This window comes from Prinia subflava, chromosome 1, assembly GCF_021018805.1.
Source record: "Prinia subflava isolate CZ2003 ecotype Zambia chromosome 1, Cam_Psub_1.2, whole genome shotgun sequence".
In the NCBI taxonomy this organism is placed as follows: domain Eukaryota; kingdom Metazoa; phylum Chordata; class Aves; order Passeriformes; family Cisticolidae; genus Prinia; species Prinia subflava.
In genome coordinates, this window is record NC_086247.1 from 8349340 (window position 1) to 8366977 (window position 17638).

The 17638-nt window shown below is 42.5% G+C and overlaps 1 protein-coding gene and 1 long non-coding RNA gene across 2 annotated transcripts in view; one reads left to right on the top strand and one right to left on the bottom strand.

Moving 5' to 3' along the window:
* KCNQ3 (potassium voltage-gated channel subfamily Q member 3) overlaps positions 1–17638 on the top strand; it is a 195390-nt gene that overhangs the window by 111489 nt on the left and 66263 nt on the right. The window lies entirely within an intron of this gene.
* LOC134561934 (uncharacterized) lies at positions 7599–8912 on the bottom strand. The gene is made up of 2 exons (XR_010083029.1): positions 8661–8912; positions 7599–8387 (listed from the first exon to the last, which is right to left on the bottom strand). It is a non-coding gene; the product is annotated as an uncharacterized LOC134561934 (long non-coding RNA).

The window sequence follows — 17638 nt, forward strand, 5'->3', positions numbered from 1 at the left end:
TAGCCATTTCTATGCTCTTCACAGATTTATTTCTTATCATATTTTATCTGGTCCAGACTAACTACCTGTTCTGAGTGCACTGATTAAATATGAGTCTGGTTCACAGCCCAGCAGATCTTTGTTTTCTTGATTTTCATTCCATATTCTTTTCTCTCATATATATTGCTTTCTCTGGCTTTTCCTTCACTCACCATGCTGTTTGTTTTCTCTGGTGACATGACAGATGCACTTTTATAAGGCACAGTTTATAGCTAAATCCTGTCTAGATTTCCAGTGGATTTTGTCAGCACAAGCCAGGAGCAGGACTGACCTACTCAAGGGTTTAATACTTTTTCCCACTGAGTCTCTGCCCCACTGGAGCAAGACAGTAAACAAGTGTGTTTTAACAATGAGTTCTGACCCTCCTCTTCTCTTAGTTTGTGCTTATCCAACATCTGCAGACTGATTTCCCAAGTGGGAGGATGGGAGCAGCCTCTTTCATCCCTGCAAGCTCATGGGACTGCCACAGGCCTGTCTGCTTCTCTGCAATGAGTGCTCCTTTTAGTTTTTTCAGCCTTCTTAGTAACTTCCTTATTTAAGACTTAGTTCATGCTGGGCCTAACAGAAGAGACAGATCTGGAGGGCTTAGGTTGTGCTCCTATCTTGCCTCCTACCTATAAGGAGGGTGAAAAAACAGCATAAAGAATTATTATAATTTCTGATTTGGATGTTAAAGGGAAATACCATCAATGAATTACCTGTGCTTCTGAAAGTATAATTTGGTAGAGCAGTTTTTAAAAGACTGAGATTGAAGCATTTACAGTTGTGATTTTTAGATAAACGCTTTATCTTCCTCCTCACACATTGCTAGATCCGCAACCCTTTTCACCCATAATACGAGCTAAGCTTTTTTAATCCTTATCATTGCTTCCAAATAAGACTCTGGTGAAAACTACCTGGCATTTTGGTATTTGGGAAAATAAATCCAAGAATTAAATATATACAAAAGTCTGCAAGAATTGTATTTTAAATGAGGGATTTTTTTTGAGGAAAGTTTGGTGATTGTAGGAATTGCAAACTCTGCTGCCAGCAATTATTAAATCTTCCATAGCTTTGCTCTTTTCAAGGCAGACTCAGACAAGGAATTATTCTAATTATGAGTAGATGGATATTGCCTCATTCCTTCTATCAGAATGGGGTTAACCAGACAAAGCAAAACAGAGAGATCCTGGTGGGGATCAGAAATACTGAGTATTAGCATCTGTGTAGTTTTAAGAAAATGAAAAACATTTCAGGTCCAAATGTGAAAAGAGTAAGGGATGATCTAAAAATTGCAAATATCAGTGTTATATTCTTTTTCTATAAAGCAGGAAAAACATTTTGCATTCAACTCTGTTAAATAGGTTTCACCACTTTCAGCTTTTGACAGCTTATGTTCCAATGTAATGTAGTTTAGATTAAAACAGAAATGTTTGACAGATTCATTCCAGTACTTGGATGTACAGTGAAAAGTCACTTGTGCCTTTGCATATGGTGGGGTTTGGAAGAAATAATTTGTACAGCAAGCAATTGAAACTAGAAATATCTGCATTAAACTGATAAATGAAATAAGGTCTGGAGATTGCCATCCAAAAGCAAGTCCTGTACAAGCTGTGGGAGTTTTATTTCAGGATGACATAAAGGGCAGGTTTTTGTGCAGGTTTTTTGTGTTTCATTTCTCTTACATGGTTGTATGTTGCTGTGGGAACTGGACTAAGTATCCTGATGGACACTGTGCCTTCCATGCAGACCAGTGGGTGCTCAGATCCTACATCTGTTGAGAAAGGGATTGGAGGTCAATTACAGTGGATTTTACCAGGGATATAGGATCTGCTTCAACTTGTTTCTCACTGCTTAACTGCACTGAGCAATTAAACCAAAGTGTCAATTTAAATTTGCTATTTTATGAGGCTTTGAGATTTAGCCTGGAAATGAGCACACAAATGCACAAAAAAACCCCCACAGTGATAGCTGCAAAAATCTACCCATGCTCCAAAAATCATCCAAGTGGAAATCAAGGCTCTTAGAGAAGCCAATGGAGTCCTTCACCATGATATGATGTAAAACCCCAGCTGTTCATGTGAAAAGCTTTCTAAGACAGATGTTATGATTCTGATTCTTGACAAGTGTTTCTGGAGTTCGCCATTTGAATGACAACAGATTTGTTCTTTAAAAACCCATTAGCATCAGCTAACTTAGAATTAAAAGCATATTCTTTCAAAACATATTTATTATGGAAAAGAAAAAAAATAGGCAAAGAAGGGAAAGCAGAGATGGTATGAAATTGCATCTATGTATTTCAATAGGTAGTAATCAAAAGGTGAAATATTACAGTCTTGTATCTATAATTCAAATGACCCCACTGTCACATTGGCATCCTGCCAATTTAGTTCTAAAACTAAAATTTCAAAGCCATTATTGAGTAAAAGAACATGAACTGTTAGTCATTACCTCATAGGTTTATTTATAACTGCATTCAGTTTTCCAAAAATATGGAAGGCAAAAGGGCAAACCCCATCCTGGGCTGCATCAAAGCCAGCACAACCAGACAGGCAGCAGAGGTGATTCTCTTGCTGTGCTCAGCCTTGGAGCCCTGTGTGCAGGGCTGGGCCCCACCAGTTAAGAAAGACATGAAGGTCCTTGAGTGTGTGCCAAGGAGGGTAACAAAGCCAGTGAGAGGGCTGGAAGTCATGTGCTGTGAGGAGCATCTGAGGGCTCTAGGTTTGTCTGGTTTGGAGAAGAGGGGCTGAGGGGTGACCTTGTGGTTCTCTACAGGGAATGGGAGGTGCTGAGGGCTTCTCTCTGATGTTCAGAGATAGGACATGTGGGAATGATCCAAAGGTGCATCAACAGAGGCTCAGTGTTGATACTGGAAAGCAGTTGTTTACTGAGGGTGTGGTCAAACAGTGGGACAAACTTTCTAGAGAGGTGGTCAATACCCAAAGCCGCCACTAAGAGACATTTGGACAATAGAGTTAATAGCATGCTTTAACTTTTGGTCAGCCCTGCAGTGGTCAGGCAGTTGGACTAGATGGTTTTTGGAAGCCCCCTTTCAACTGAACCACTCTATCTGCTCCATTCCATTCCATTCCATTCCATTCCATTCCATTCCATTCCATTCCATTCCATTCCATTCTTTCACAAAGAATTTTAATCGCACAAAAAGACCTCACAACTGGACAGCCAAAGTGAACAATTTTCTTAAATTTTTAAGTTTGCTTCTTTTTTTCAGCTGCTTTTTATAGGAATGGCTTTCCACCTGGAAAGCTCTAACTGAAGGTTTGCAAGCTCCAAACCTGCAAGAAAGACTGTTTTTTTAAGGTGGAGCAGCATTTGAATTTAAATTGCTCACAGCCCCTGGAGTTAATAGCCTCATTCCCCCTGTAACCATTTTGGCTGTGGTATCAGAGGCATTACAATGTGATGCATAGCACTGAGTCTGCAATACTAATGGGCACCAATATACTGCCCAAGCCGTATTTCTCTTTTGTAGCAGTGTTAATAAAGCAACTATGGAAGCTATAAACTGCAAGGAGGGGAAAGTTACAACTGTGCAAGGTTTCAGTGAGGAACTTGAGATGGCCAAAACAGTTCCACAATCCATCACTCATATCTGTAAACAGGAAAGAGAAATCAAAATCAGGATGATATGTTCTGAAGATTAAAAAACCCTCTCAGTCTTGGGGATGAGCAGTAACCTTTGACTTACTGCTAATTTGTCTACCTGACAAGTTTATCAACCTACTGATGCTGAAGACTGAGACAGGCAGCTCTTTAAGGAAAGGTTTTAACATATTTTTTTGTGTTCACTGCTTTATTGACAGAAAGTTCCTGCCTTTCTAGGGCAGAGAGAGACAAGGTTGAGACTCAGTTTGTGCTCTAGAGCTGCTGAGCTTTGTCTGGGGCTGGCTCTTCCTTATGAGTTACTGCATCCAGATAACCTGCAGCTCCTGCCTTACTCTGCAGTAGTGTTGCTAGGCAGTTGCTAAGGCTGTTTTTTGCTCCAGGCTAGATGATCTACCTGTTTACTGCACTAAAATGTGGGATTTAGGGATGGAATATTATCCCAAGGCTGGGTAGTGAGCCCTGGCTACTCCTTGTGGATATGCAGAAGTATACCTCGTTGCTGTGCCCTGGCAAAGGGCTGCACAGCTCCAAGACCTCTCACCTTGGGTAAGAGCCAGGCTGCAGCAGGAGACTCCCAGGGCCACAAGGAGGAATTTTCCTTGTGGATTCAACTCCTCAGGATGAAGACTGGGATTTCTTCCTCTGAGAGTAGCTGCCACAGGTCAGCCAGTGCAAACAGTGGTGTCAGAGAACAAGGACTGACTGTTCTGCCTGAGTTTTCTGAGAGCTATGGCTGATTTTGTTGCTATAATGTTTTATCCAGTTGTTCAAGTCATACCAAAAGCAGTTTTCACTTAAATAAGCAGAGGCCTTTCATGCTATAGAGAGTAGCTTATATTCCTGTAGTGATTAACAGCATTTTCTGGAAAGAATTTAGAGCAGGGCCAGGTTGGTCAGATCTACATTCAACCACTGATGACAGCACTCATTTTTCTATTGCCAAGGTATTGCCCTGGACTTGCATGTGCCTTGCAGCTAGATAAATGGGATGTGACTATCCCTCAGTCCTGAAGTCCCAGTAGAAGTTTTGATAAAATTTAATCTGGTAAATTGGATTCAAGATATCTGGGATTAATTCTCAGTTCATATTTTGCTGGATATCTATCAAACCAGCCTATCAGGCCAAGTTCTGTGCACTCTCAGGTAGCTCACTTAATCCACTTTATGGTTTGGTTCCTCCTCAGTAAAATAAGGCTAGTACCTTATAACTACCTTAGCAGAGGAGTCAAAAAGCATTACTGAAAATGAACAGTTCAGCTGTTTGGAGAGCTAGAGAGAGAGAGAGAGAGAGAGGAGTGAGACAGAGAGGAGAGTATCAACATTTTTTTCTTATTTAGTACAGTGTTATTTTCTAAGGGGGTGTTCAGTTATCAAATTTCATTCTGGAAGAAATATTTCACATGGCCATATCATTCTTTATCAAATCAGTTTTTTTACAGTCCCTTTCTAGGAAGGCTTATTTTACAGAGCTTTCTCTGTTCCATCTCTTAATGTAGTTGACGTCCCACTTGGTGCTTCATCACTTCTCCCCACTCCAAATTTCCAAATAGTTTTCATTTCCCTAGTGAATTATCATGATTGCTGGTGATAGCTGAGGAGATGCAACAAAGCAGAGATCCTTCCTCTTTACCTCAAGGCACGAGTTTGCATTTTTTCCCTTTCTATATGATTTCTACAAAATCTCTACTTCAATTAGAAGTAAAAAGAAAGATCAAGCATCTGTGTGAAAGGAAGTGAAATTAATGTTCACAAAATTAGTACTTTGGGGTTTTTTGACAGATTTATGTAGGCTCTTTGCATCTGGGCATTGTCTACTTCGGTTTCAAAATGTTTCCTTTACAGAACCCATTGCAGTTGCTTTACTGAGCTTTTTATGGGCTTGTGAAAAGAGCTGGCTGTCAGAGCTCCAGCTTGCATCCTCCTCCCCAAACCAGGTATAAGATCAGCCCAGAAGGGATGTGGAGATGTTGCCTTGGCAGTGTTATGCCTGAAGGAAAGCTTAGCGTCACAGGAACTATTTTTGTCTTGTCCTTAGCACTGATGGAGATGATCACTGGCTGTGAAGCAGATTGGTACCAGTATATTCCTGCTATTGGACATCTGTGCTGATGGGCAGATGTTGTTTGCTGTCATTCTCTCTCATAACACCATCCACGCATCTCTACCAAAATAATTTTTAGGGTTATGCAGGTAAGAAGTTCCTCTTTTGGGAATCAGGCCAGTGGCCTCTGTGCTCTGACCATTAAGAATAATACTAATGAGTTTCAAAGAAGACAGCAGTAGCCTTAATTTACAGGATTATTAGCCAGTAACATCTCTTTAGCATTTGCTGCCCTTGGTGCAAATCAGACAAGAGGGAGTGGGCAGAAAATGATGCACAGAAAATTCCACTCGAATATGAGTACGCACATCTTTACTGTTCTCTGCAACAGATTGTTCAGAGAGGGTGTGGAGTTCCCCTCACTGGAGATATTCCAGAACTGTCTGGACACAATCCTGTGCCACGTGCTCTGAGCAGGGAGGTTGGACCAGGTGACCCACTGTGGTCCCTTCCAGCCTCACCTACCCTGTGGTTCTCTGAAACATCAAAGAGGTAGAACTTTGGGACTTGTATTGCTGGATACACGCCAGGTAAGCCTAATGTAGAATTGTTCCTGTTCTTGGACCCCAGATCACCAGGTATGATTGCAAAGAAGTTTCTTTGCTCATGGCTTACAGGTGACAATTATTCCTTCTGCCAAATCCCTTTCTTCTCAAGTGCTCTCCACAGAGCTTACCAAGCTTTTTCTCAAGTAGAAGTTTTCTCTTCTTGATTTTATTCCCCCATCCCAGTGACATCTCTCTCGAAACATACACTGACATACTGAACATGGGAACATACTGTTCCTGTACCAGATTCCATGTTCATCCTACAGATGTGTTCTTTCCTAAGTTATTTTAGCAGGGTTTTGTCTTTGGAGTAAACTACTTGCATTGGAATTGCTTTTGCGTATTACAGAAGCTGGTCTGAAAAAGAGTTCCTGTTTTACTCACTTGTGAAATTATGGGTAAATGAGGAGGAAGCTATAAAAATACACATACGTATGGAAATCCTGAAGAAAGGGAGTGATTTGGTGGGCGGGAGAGGGGGGAAATTAGGGAGTAATCAAGCGCTACTGAGAAATAAGGAATTTAAACTGACTGTTGATTATACCGGAGTAGTTCAACGACAAAAGCAATAGAAAGTCTGCTAATCACAAGCAGATCATATCTGACAAAATGTGAGATAGTGAATAAATTTGTTTATCTCCTTGCTTGTTCAGCTAGAATTTATTCTCTGTAAATTAAAGCTTAGAAGGTGGGTATGGAAAGAACTGTTTTGCTTTGAGCTCCTTATATTAGTTAGAGGAGAGATGAAGACACCTCTAGAGTCTGCAAGAATGAGGAAAAAGTGGGCAGGTTCCCTAGTAAATGGGCAGAATATACCCCACAAAGCACTTCTTATCTCTTTGTTCACTGTTAGAAGAGCCTAGGAAAATTAGTGATTTTGAGGCAACCTACCAGATTAGAGTTAGTTTACTAGTAAGACCCAGCACCACTGTACCTCAACTCCTTACCCATCAGATGGGCCTTTTCCTCATGAGAGCGAGAAATTTTGTTAAAGCTCTTCCAGCAAGGTAATTTGAACGTGTTAAGGATGATTCAGCAAAGCACTTAATTGCATGTCTCAGCCTATTCCTAATTAGGAATTTCCTTAAATTCTTGTACAATCCTAAGCATATCCTTGAAATTAACTCGGGCACATACCCAAACTGCTGAGTATGCCTGCTTCCCACAGGTAAGTTGAGCCAGTGTTTGAGTTGAAGGCCTGTCATGGGTTGACATTAGACAAAATGCCAATGCACCCATGAGGGTATATTTTACCTAATGAACTCCTGTGAGATGTGGTCAAGAACAGAGCAGAGCAGGCCTACTTCTTGAAACAGACAGACAATTTATTATATTACATAACAATGGACAATAGAAAAGGAAAGAAAAACCCAACCACCCAAAAGCAGAAGAGAAAACCTCCCAAAACACTGCTTCTCCTCCCCCCAATTCCATTCCATACATGCTCACTCAGTTGACTCCAGCACATTACCTTCATCTACTTGCTTAATCCCTCAACAACCCTGGGTTCCTAATCCACATCATCATCCTTTAAAATTCAGACAATCCACATTCCATCCAGGACGAGAGGAGTCTCTCTCGCACCACAGACCATCCCCCCACAGGAAACACAGGTCCACCATCCCGTGTTCCCACGTCACCCATGGCACTGCCTCGAAGAGTCTGCCAGGGTGACACCCTCCTTTCCATGTCCAGCACTCTCACTGCTGTCCATGGACCTGCACTGCAACAGGGCTCTTTTTAAGGATGTTTGGCCAAGTACCAAAAACCAGCCATCTTCTCATTTTGGGACTCAGGTCCCCCCCATTTACCCCTGGGGCCGGGGGCTCCAAGAAGCAGGCCAGAACGTCTCTGGGTTTGAGCCAAAAACATCCACCCAAACACAGTCTTATTTATAGTCAGGAGGGTCCAGGGTCCGTCTATGGCTATCATTATGCAAGAAAAGTCCAGCCTCATTGGCCACTCCTCTTCATTCCGGCAATCGAAGGGGCTTCTTTCCATCTCACATTACCCTCTCGGTCCCAGGCTGTCCTCTCTCTCTTCTAAAACCACCAACTATGAGAATACAGCGTCCAGGGATAACTCTCTTCTGCCTTAGAAAGAGTTAAAAGCTTTATCTCCCACCACCAAGGTCAGGCACAGGCGATCGCAGACACTGCAGCTCTCACAAGCAGCTCCAGCTCGGCACCTTCTCTCTGTGGGGGGAGGAGAGAGACGGGACCGGGGGGGGGGGAAGGGGGGGGAACGGGATGGGACAGGGAGGGGGACGGAAGGCACCTCCAAAGTTCTCCCTCCACCCCTCCATTCTAGATGGAAGCTGGACCAGCTCCACTCCAGCTCCCTCTGTTCCCCACCCCGAGGCCCACCTTGCTCAGCCAGGCCCACCTTGCTCCCCTCCCCCACCCGGCCTAGCCCAGGCCTGGGCAGGGGAGAGGAGAAGACGCTCCCTCTCCGAAAGCAGAGCAGGAAAGAGAGAGTCCTGCTGGGAAATCCGGCTTTTAACCCCTCGTGTCCTCAGAGGCGTGTCCACCTTCTTAGTGGCCAACAAAGGTGCCAATATTCAGATCTAAAGACTGATTGGTTTGACCACTACTTCCAAAAAAACTCACTTCCCTTCAAACCACGACAAGGCCATGTAAATGGCCAAAGATACATGATATCTTTGGTAAAAACAACATCTGAACCTACAGCAGCAGAATTTCTTCTTTATTCTATAATCACAAAATTACCATTCCTAAATACTTCCTAAAACTTCACCCCTTTTCACTCTTCTACAGTATGGACATGAGTTTTCTACATCTTGCTGATACTGAAGGGTTGTCTGCATATTCCTGGTGTTTTGTGCTCAAGAATGTTTTGAAACATAGAAGTTTGAAATATCTTTGAGAATCTGTTTCTTTTCACTGCACTTTACTGGACTTGACTGCCTTGTGTTGCTCTCTGAGAATGACTGACTCTCTTTTTCCCAGGCTCCTGGAGTTCACTTTTCCAGGGTTGGGAGGTCACTAGCATTGGCTTTTCTCCACCTCAGAGTTCCTCAATTTCTGCAGGAGAGAACACAAAGTGTTAATAGTGAAAAATGCTCAATATTTTCTGGTGTTCTGATGGATGGCAGTATCCTTGCTCTGTGTCCCTTGGTACAGCAAAACACTTCAGCTGAAGAGGTTTTAAAAATCTATTTTGGCTGCTTGAATACACGAGTTCTGTGGTAATGAACAGCTTTCTTACCAAGGTCAAATCAGACTAATTGCCACTAAGCAGATTTGTTAGTGAAAACAAGGCTGTATTATTTGATAATACAGTAAGGATTGGGGTTATCCTGCATCTTGCTTGTTTTGGTATACATTGAGAATTTTCAGAAAACTGAGAGATTTATTCCTTTTTCTTTTACTCCTGCTATTGCCCAGTGTGGGCACAGTCTGCATCTTGTACTGGCAAAGGTCCTGCCATCACCAGTATCCATTTATACAAATGATGGTCAGGATGCAGCCCAGTGCTACGAATAGTCCTGAGACACCTGAGTCTCAACCAGCTTTTATTTTATTTATGACATTTATTTTGTTCCTTACCCATATCTGGCTGGTTGTCTGTGACAAGTACTGCAGATATCCTCCACCCTTGGTCTCCCAAACCTGGCATGTCATTCGCCTTCACAGAATAAAAATAATTGTCACCTTTATGTGAAACTGCAGAGGTTGGCTATGGCTGATGGCCAGAACCACACTGCTGCTCCTACAGGTGCTGGATGTCTTGTTTCAGAGTTTTATTCATTCAACATGGATTAAAAATGACTATCAGATATATGGTTTGGAGGATTTATTTTTCCATTTTTGATGATTAAATCCTTGGGTGTTTGTTTTTTCTCTTTTGTTGTTTCTGTAGCTTAGAATGTAATCCACATTGAAGAAGAGAGTATTTTCACTTGAGAGCTTTTGCAATTGGAGGCATGATCTCCTTGACCTCTCCTGTTCTCTTCCCCTCCATTGTGTAGTCCTGGTCATTTTTGATCCTTTTTACATTTCCATTGCTATGGTCTCCAAAGATGACTTGAACTGAGGTTATGTGGGCACTTTCAGATGAAATGTTTCTGGAATTACCTGCAATTGCAAAGACTGAGTACAGGCCCAGCTGATCTCATCCATCCTGTGTTCCCACACTACAAGCAAAGAATCTGAGTTATTTTCAGAAGACCCTTTGAGCATCCTTGCTTAAACTCTGCCAGTGCAACCTCAACTTTCATTTTTGATTGGGACTGTCATTCTGGCATTGTGTACTACTGCTTCCACTGCTCTTCACTATGTGGTGTACAAGGGAATTCCTTACACATTTTCAAATGGTACAGCCCTTTGTCCAGGACAGAAAAATGACTGCAGCCTAATTCTTGGAGTATTTGTAGCAAAGTTGCCCAGCCAAGCCATCCAAGGTGAGTTGTTTTAATGACAGGTTTTTTTCCCCAATGAATAGGATGTTTCCCAACTGATTTTATTTAATGAAATGAGACAATCTGCTGAGAAGACAAAAAGCACCACAACACTTCTCCTGACATTCATGTGGCATGAGTGGGTTTGCTTTTGAAATAGGTCCTAATCAGCTGGCATGATCATAGAATGTTTATAACTCTGGTTTTCATGGGTGACAGGGTGAGACTCCATGTGTTGGCACCTTTGTGCAGATCTAACACAATGGAACACTCCAGGGATAATCTCTCTTGGTTTCTCTCCTTGAACTGTAGTGAGGCTCATGGCAAGGAAAGCTCTCTCAATAAACTTCTGTCTTTCCTGCCTCTCCTCCCAGCTGGGAAAGTTATTTTTACATAAGAAATAATGTCTATATTGCAGAAACCTGTCCTGCAGGCCTATTCTTCTCCCTCTTTGATTTTCTCCTTTTTAATTTGTTTGGGTTTTTTTTTTTTTAGTAAATTCAGGATTGATTCAAAGCAGAACCAAACTCACAAGGGTAGGGCAGGGGGATAGAACAGCACAGTAAGAATTTACCCAGAGCAAATTAGTTTGAAGATCTACCTCAAATGAAGTAAATGAACCTCAGAAATACTGTGGCATTAAATTACTGCAAAATTTCTTGAGGCTGAATCATTAAAGGTCTAATTAAATGAACATTATTTGGCAGTATATTGTCCCACTACCTTGAAAAATATATTAGGATGGGACTTCCTTCCTTCCTTCCTTCCTTCCTTCCTTCCTTCCTTCCTTCCTTCCTTCCTTCCTTCCTTCCTTCCTTCCTTCCTTCCTTCCTTCCTTCCTTCCTTCCTTCCTTCCTTCCTTCCTTCCTTCCTTCCTTCCTTCCTTCCTTCCTTCCTTCCTTCCTTCCTTCCTTCCTTCCTTCCTTCCTTCCTTCCTTCCTTCCTTCCTTCCTTCCTTCCTTCCTTCCTTCCTTCCTTCCTTCCTTCCTTCCTTCCTTCCTTCCTTCCTTCCTTCCTTCCTTCCTTCCTTCCTTCCTTCCTTCCTTCCTTCCTTCCTTCCTTCCCTCCTTCCCTCCTTCCCTCCTTCCCTCCTTCCCTCCTTCCCTCCTTCCCTCCTTCCTTCCCTCCTTCCCTCCCTCTCTCCCTCCCTCCCTCCCTCCCTCCCTTATCTTTTCTTGCCTTTTCTTCTTCCTCCCTTTCCTTTCTCCTCTTCCTCCCTTTCCTCCCATTTCACATTCCCCATGTCCTTCCCTCCCTTGGTGTCCCTCAGCAGAAAGAAAAATTGTTTTATTTTGAATGCAGAACTGCAGCCTCCAACCTGGGATTTGCAGACCCTCAGGGTTAGTTGTAAGAAGGTGAAAGTATGAAAAGGAACTAGGAAAAGCAAATTGAAGTACTAAATCCCTGTAAGATAGCTATGCCTCTGAAAATAAAATTGGACCTTCAAAAAGCAAAATAGTCGGAAGCTACCAGGAAAGAAGGAATTATTACAAGAGAAAACATCAGGAGGTTTAGAAGGTCATTATGGTCAAATATGTGGTGTAGTAAACTTCAGAAGAAATCTGTTCAGTGTTAATACAATTTTAGATCAAAGGAATAACATAGTACCTGGGCTGCAGACAGTAGAATTAAACTTTTGAACCTCTCTAAGACTTTTCTGTCATTTTATACAGCCAGTAAAAAAAAAATCCTAATTCCTTCCCTGCAGTAAATTGACAGAAGTTCATTAACGAATTTGAACTCAAATATTAAAGCTATGAAATACCATGATTTTGCTTATGTAGGAGCTTTCATTCTAGTGGAGCTTGAAACGATTTATGGACATGCATTTCATAGGGCCCAGGTGGCATCAGAAGCCACATTTCACACAGCTGTATCTGGTGCAGCCATAAATAACTTAGCAAAAAATATTTAGATTGAATTTTTAAGAGCTTTACAAACAAGGGATTTGTTTACAAAGCACAGAAAAACTGCATGAATATGTCAGGTCTTGAAGTGACAAATTCTTCATCAGGTAAAGGCACGAGCATGCAGAATAAATATTGTTTGCAATTCAAACACAGAAGCATTATATAATTAAAGCACACAGGTTTTAGTCAGGGGAATCTTTGCATGCCTGTGCATCAAAATTGTCCAGCACTTCTTGGATCAGGCCACCAGTGTCTCAACTGTTTGTCTAAGGCACTGCAATTTAATAGGATTTGCTCTTGAGAAAAGGTCTCAGGCTCTTTGCATAGACAGGTTTAAAAGAACACCAGCTCCCCAAAAAGAAAAAAAGTACCCCAGAACAAAACCCCAGATCATTTCACTGCAGATGTTTGCCACACCAGGGGATGGCAGAATTGTTGCTTACTTCCTTTCTACCTTTACCCTTAGGAGTGGGTAAAATGCTGGCTAGCTTTAGGGCTACAGATTCTAAATCCTTTTGAATTTAAAATCTAAACCTGAGCAAAGTTACCAGTTTTCTGAAGTTGGAGACTTTGTGTCTGATTCTCTCAGACTTTTCTGTATAGCTGTCACGTCAAGAGATCATTTTTTTTTCCTTTATTTTGCCCACAGCAAAGATTCTTGTGTAATCATATAACTCAAGGAGCTGGGGCTTTAGAAAAATGCTGAATATTATGTTATACTGTTTCAATTTGTCAGAAGAATTGCTTCTCCAAGCTATTGAGACCTACAAGGTTCAGTTTAGATTATCCAGAATAAATTGTCCCTTGACTGACAATCCGAAAGAATAGCTCCATGATTAGTGTTTTGGGACAACCTTAAAGTAGGATTTCCCTTCCTTTGCTCTTGCCCCTGCATGCAGCCTCACTCAGCTCTATCCAGCAATCAGTTCATTCCTTTACAGACATCCTCCCCTGCCACGAGCTGGGTTTCACAGGAGTTGTGTGTGCACAGTTGCCTGCAGCAGTTGAAATGTGTGCAACTAAATAAATATTGTGTTTTCTGAAAGAGTCTCAGCAGCTGTACAGTGTGATCACCTTTAGCTCTTTTGTATACCTTCAATACTTAAATTTGGAACTGGGGAGCAGTTGCAGAAGGGTGTTTTGAAGCCAAACCTCTGACACTGCAGTGCCAGGGAACATTACGTAGGGCCACTTGCACTCTGTGTTAACCATCTTTTATCCTGTCAGATCAGTGGAAAAACCCTTCATGAAGTGGAAACTCAGCCTCTTTCTGTGCAATCCCAGCAGTGTTTCCAGCTGCACAGCTGAAATCTTGGTGCACCCTCCCCACCCAGACCCCCACTGACCAGACAGAGAGAGCCCAGTGAGTCCCTGCTGCCACCATGGGGAGCCTCACCAGTCAGCAGACACTCATTTAGTTGCCTGCCAGGACCTTTGTGTTTCCAAAGGGGAAGATTTATATCCAAAGACTGCTCATATCACTGCAGTAGGGAGCCAAGGCTTGTCAAATCTGTCGCTGGCTGCTGGTGACTCACGAGATGTCCAAGACAAGCAGCTTAACTTTCCTTTTCCTCTGTTTCTGTTTTCAAAGAAACCACTTCTCAGCTGCACACCAGGGGGCTGTTGTGAGTTTGAATTAATTTGAGGCTTCCAAATTAAAATTGCTGCAATACAGCAATTCATTTCACCCTGTGAGGAACATCTCAGATCCGCTGACTCTTCCTGTGGAGGCACCTGTTTCTCTCCAAAGCCAGCTCAGCTAACAAGCTCAGGCATTTCACTGCCTCTGATGAGCTCTCTCTGTTCTGAGTGTTAACTCTTCTCTTTGCAGGTCTCAGGACCCCAGTGGCAGGAAACAGAATCCTAACTTGCATCACGTGGGAAGTTAAGTGAATATTGTGAGCAAACCTTATTTCCAGCAAGCACAGGCCTGCTGCTGTTATATTTATGCTCTGGCTTAAAAACATTCAATTGAGGATGTCATTAGGGGGTTAATGGAAGCATTGTACTTAGAAAGTCTCTCTGTGAGCTAGGCTAGCCTCCTTACCTTACTGTGTGATCAAACTCATTATTTTCCAGCTCCTGCTGGGATTGTAAACAGTCAGATTTGAGCAAACGAGCTGTGGATGTATTTATATCAGGACAATAACATGAGGGGGGTTCGGAATGGCATGCTATGGCCTGCTCAGGAAATAATGTAATTAAATTATTGTTTACAGAAAGAAAACTGGCACTTCTGGGTAGAGGATATTTTTAAGCTTTCTTGAAAAGAAACTTGAGTCTAGAGCATCCCTTAAAAACAGAAATTAGAGGTTAAATACTGGATGAGAAAGCAAAAATAGAGGAATTTTATTTCCAGAACTTGATTAACACCAAATTCACAGCACACATACATATTCACACATGTGCAATTATACCTTGTGTTTGTGCAGATCTTAGGCAGAATGAGACCATCTGTACTTTCAAGGCATCCATCACTTAAGCTTATGTGAGCAACTACTAAACACTATTTCCCAGCCTTCAGGGGACTGAGTTTGCCTGAACTTGACATAAAAAATGGGTGCAAGATATCAATATAGTGTCTTCATTTTATGAATGAGGGAATGCATTGCTCAAGCCTTTTTGGTTTTGTTTTTCTTTCATTTGGGGAGGGCTGGAGTGGGGCAGGGGGCCACAGGACTTTGGGGGAGGTGATAGAATTTTATTTCAATTCATTGCCTATATGTAAACAACTGGTGACATTTGAGATGAGCCAAAGTATCAGTATGGGGTGCTAAGTAGGACACAGAGAAAATCTCCCATTACAAAACCTTGTCTGTGCAAATAAACCAAGGCCTAGATCTCCAGTAATGATAAGGGGAAATGTAGGCACCTTGCCTACACACAGGTGTATACACAGGAGCACAACCTGTGTTAAGTCTCAGAGCTAACCCTGCCTTGATTGTATTTTGTTTGGGATTATTATTCCAAAGAAAGATTGATCATTTTCTTTCTTACAACTCTCATAACAGCTGGGTTACTATTGTGAACAGGTAAATAGTGGCAAGTGACTCTCATGGGCTCCTCCTCACTGCCAGCTCTCCTGTTTTAGTGCTGTCACGACACAGGAGAGGTGTGCTGTGACCACGCTTGAACACTGTGCACTGCTCAGTTCTCTTTTAGCTTCTAGACAACATCCTAGGCCATCTCTCCAACCATGGATGCCAACCCCAAACACTTGACAGCTTTATCTGATGGCATTTAGACTGAATTGAAACATGTGCAAAGCTTGGTCTCTCTCCAGAGGCAAAGTAGAGAGCCACCTCCACCACCACAGGCTGTTTGCATCTTGTTCCTGTTCAGGAGGATCTTGGAGGCCAGGAAAAACACGTGGTCTACTGTGCAATTTCTGTGCCACGGCTTATGCAGCCCAAACCAGGCATCCTTGTTGTGCCTGTGGCAGCTGGGATTGTAAACCCTTGTGTCTTCATCATACTTCATCAGGACCATGGCCCAAAACACAAGTCTCTGCTGTATGTCACCTCCTATCTCCACTGACATTACAACATTGCCCCTACATTTTCTCCTTCTCAGAAAACATTTGGATGTGCCACTTCTTCCCAATCTCAGTTTGATCAATCCTTCAGTTTTCGTGCTCAGATTGTGTTTTACTCCTCAGAGTGGAGATCCAACACTGCTAATACAGCAGTTGTGTATGTTGGAAGGGTGCAGAGAGCAGACTGGGACATGTTACACTCTTAGTATTGCTCCTACACAGCTCCTACTCTATTTCTGGAAAAAGAACTCCTGGATGGATCACTAGTTTGAGCTAGCAGGACACTTCTGTGATATCTCTTTTCCAGACTGTTGTGTATTTAGATAGGTCATGCAGCTTACCTGAAAAATGGTAGAGAAAAAGCTTTTGGCTTCTCAAATTGCAGATAACATGCATTGTAAGGAGATGTATCAGATAAGGAGGGTAATGGTTTTTCCCTCACCTCAACTAAATTCCTACCTCCCTCCTTGACCTGGAAATTACCACACTTGCAGGGATGGTGGAAAAGATGTGAGATAAACTCCTGTCCTGTTTCTGTCAAAATGACCCACACTAGAAAAGACATTCCAGTTATCCTGAGCAATCTAACACCTTTCAGCTTTCCTTCCCATATTGAAAGCAGATATTATCAATTGGATAAATCACAGCAGCAACTGAGAATACTGTGGGCAGGTTCAGAGCTGTGCTTTCATCTTCGAGTCTGCACAGAAGTCTGTTCCCATTAAGGAAAGATGTGGGAAGAAGCCTGAGAAGTTGTTGTGGTTTAACCCCAGCCAAGAACCCAGCCCCACACAGCCACTCTCTCACTCCTCCACCAGCAGGACTGGGGAGAGAGTCAGAATGGTAAAAGCTGGAAAACTCGTGGGCTTGATAAAGACAGTTCAAAAGGGAAAGAAAAAGCCAAGCACACAAGCAAAAAAAAAAAAAAGAAAAAAACCCCAAGGAATGAATTCTCTCCTTCTCACAGCCAGGCAATTCAGCCATCTCCAGGAGAGCAGGGCCCCGTCACATGTAGTGGTGATTTGGGAAGACAGATGTCATCACTCCAAGTGTCCCCCCTTCCTCTTCCTCTTCCTTCCCCTCACTTTATATGCTGAGCATGATGTCACATGCTCTGGAATGTCCCTCTGGGCAGTTTGGGTCACCTGTCCTGGCTGTCTCTCCTTCCAGCATCCCCTGCACCCCCAAACTTCTCACCAGAATGGCCACAGGAAAAGCAGAAAAGGCAAACTGTGCAAACCCTGCTCAGCAATAACAAAATCATCTCTATTATCAACCCCCTGTTCAGCACAAATCAAAACCACAGCCCCCCATTGGCCACTGTGAAGAAAATTAACTCCACCCCAGAAAAAACCAGCACAGAAGGCAAAATGGGAGAATCTCACAATGAAATGCTCCTGCCTGGGGAAGGTGTGTACATTGCATTTCAAAGATACACCAACAAGTAAAAACACTTCGGTTAAACAGAGCCATTTAATT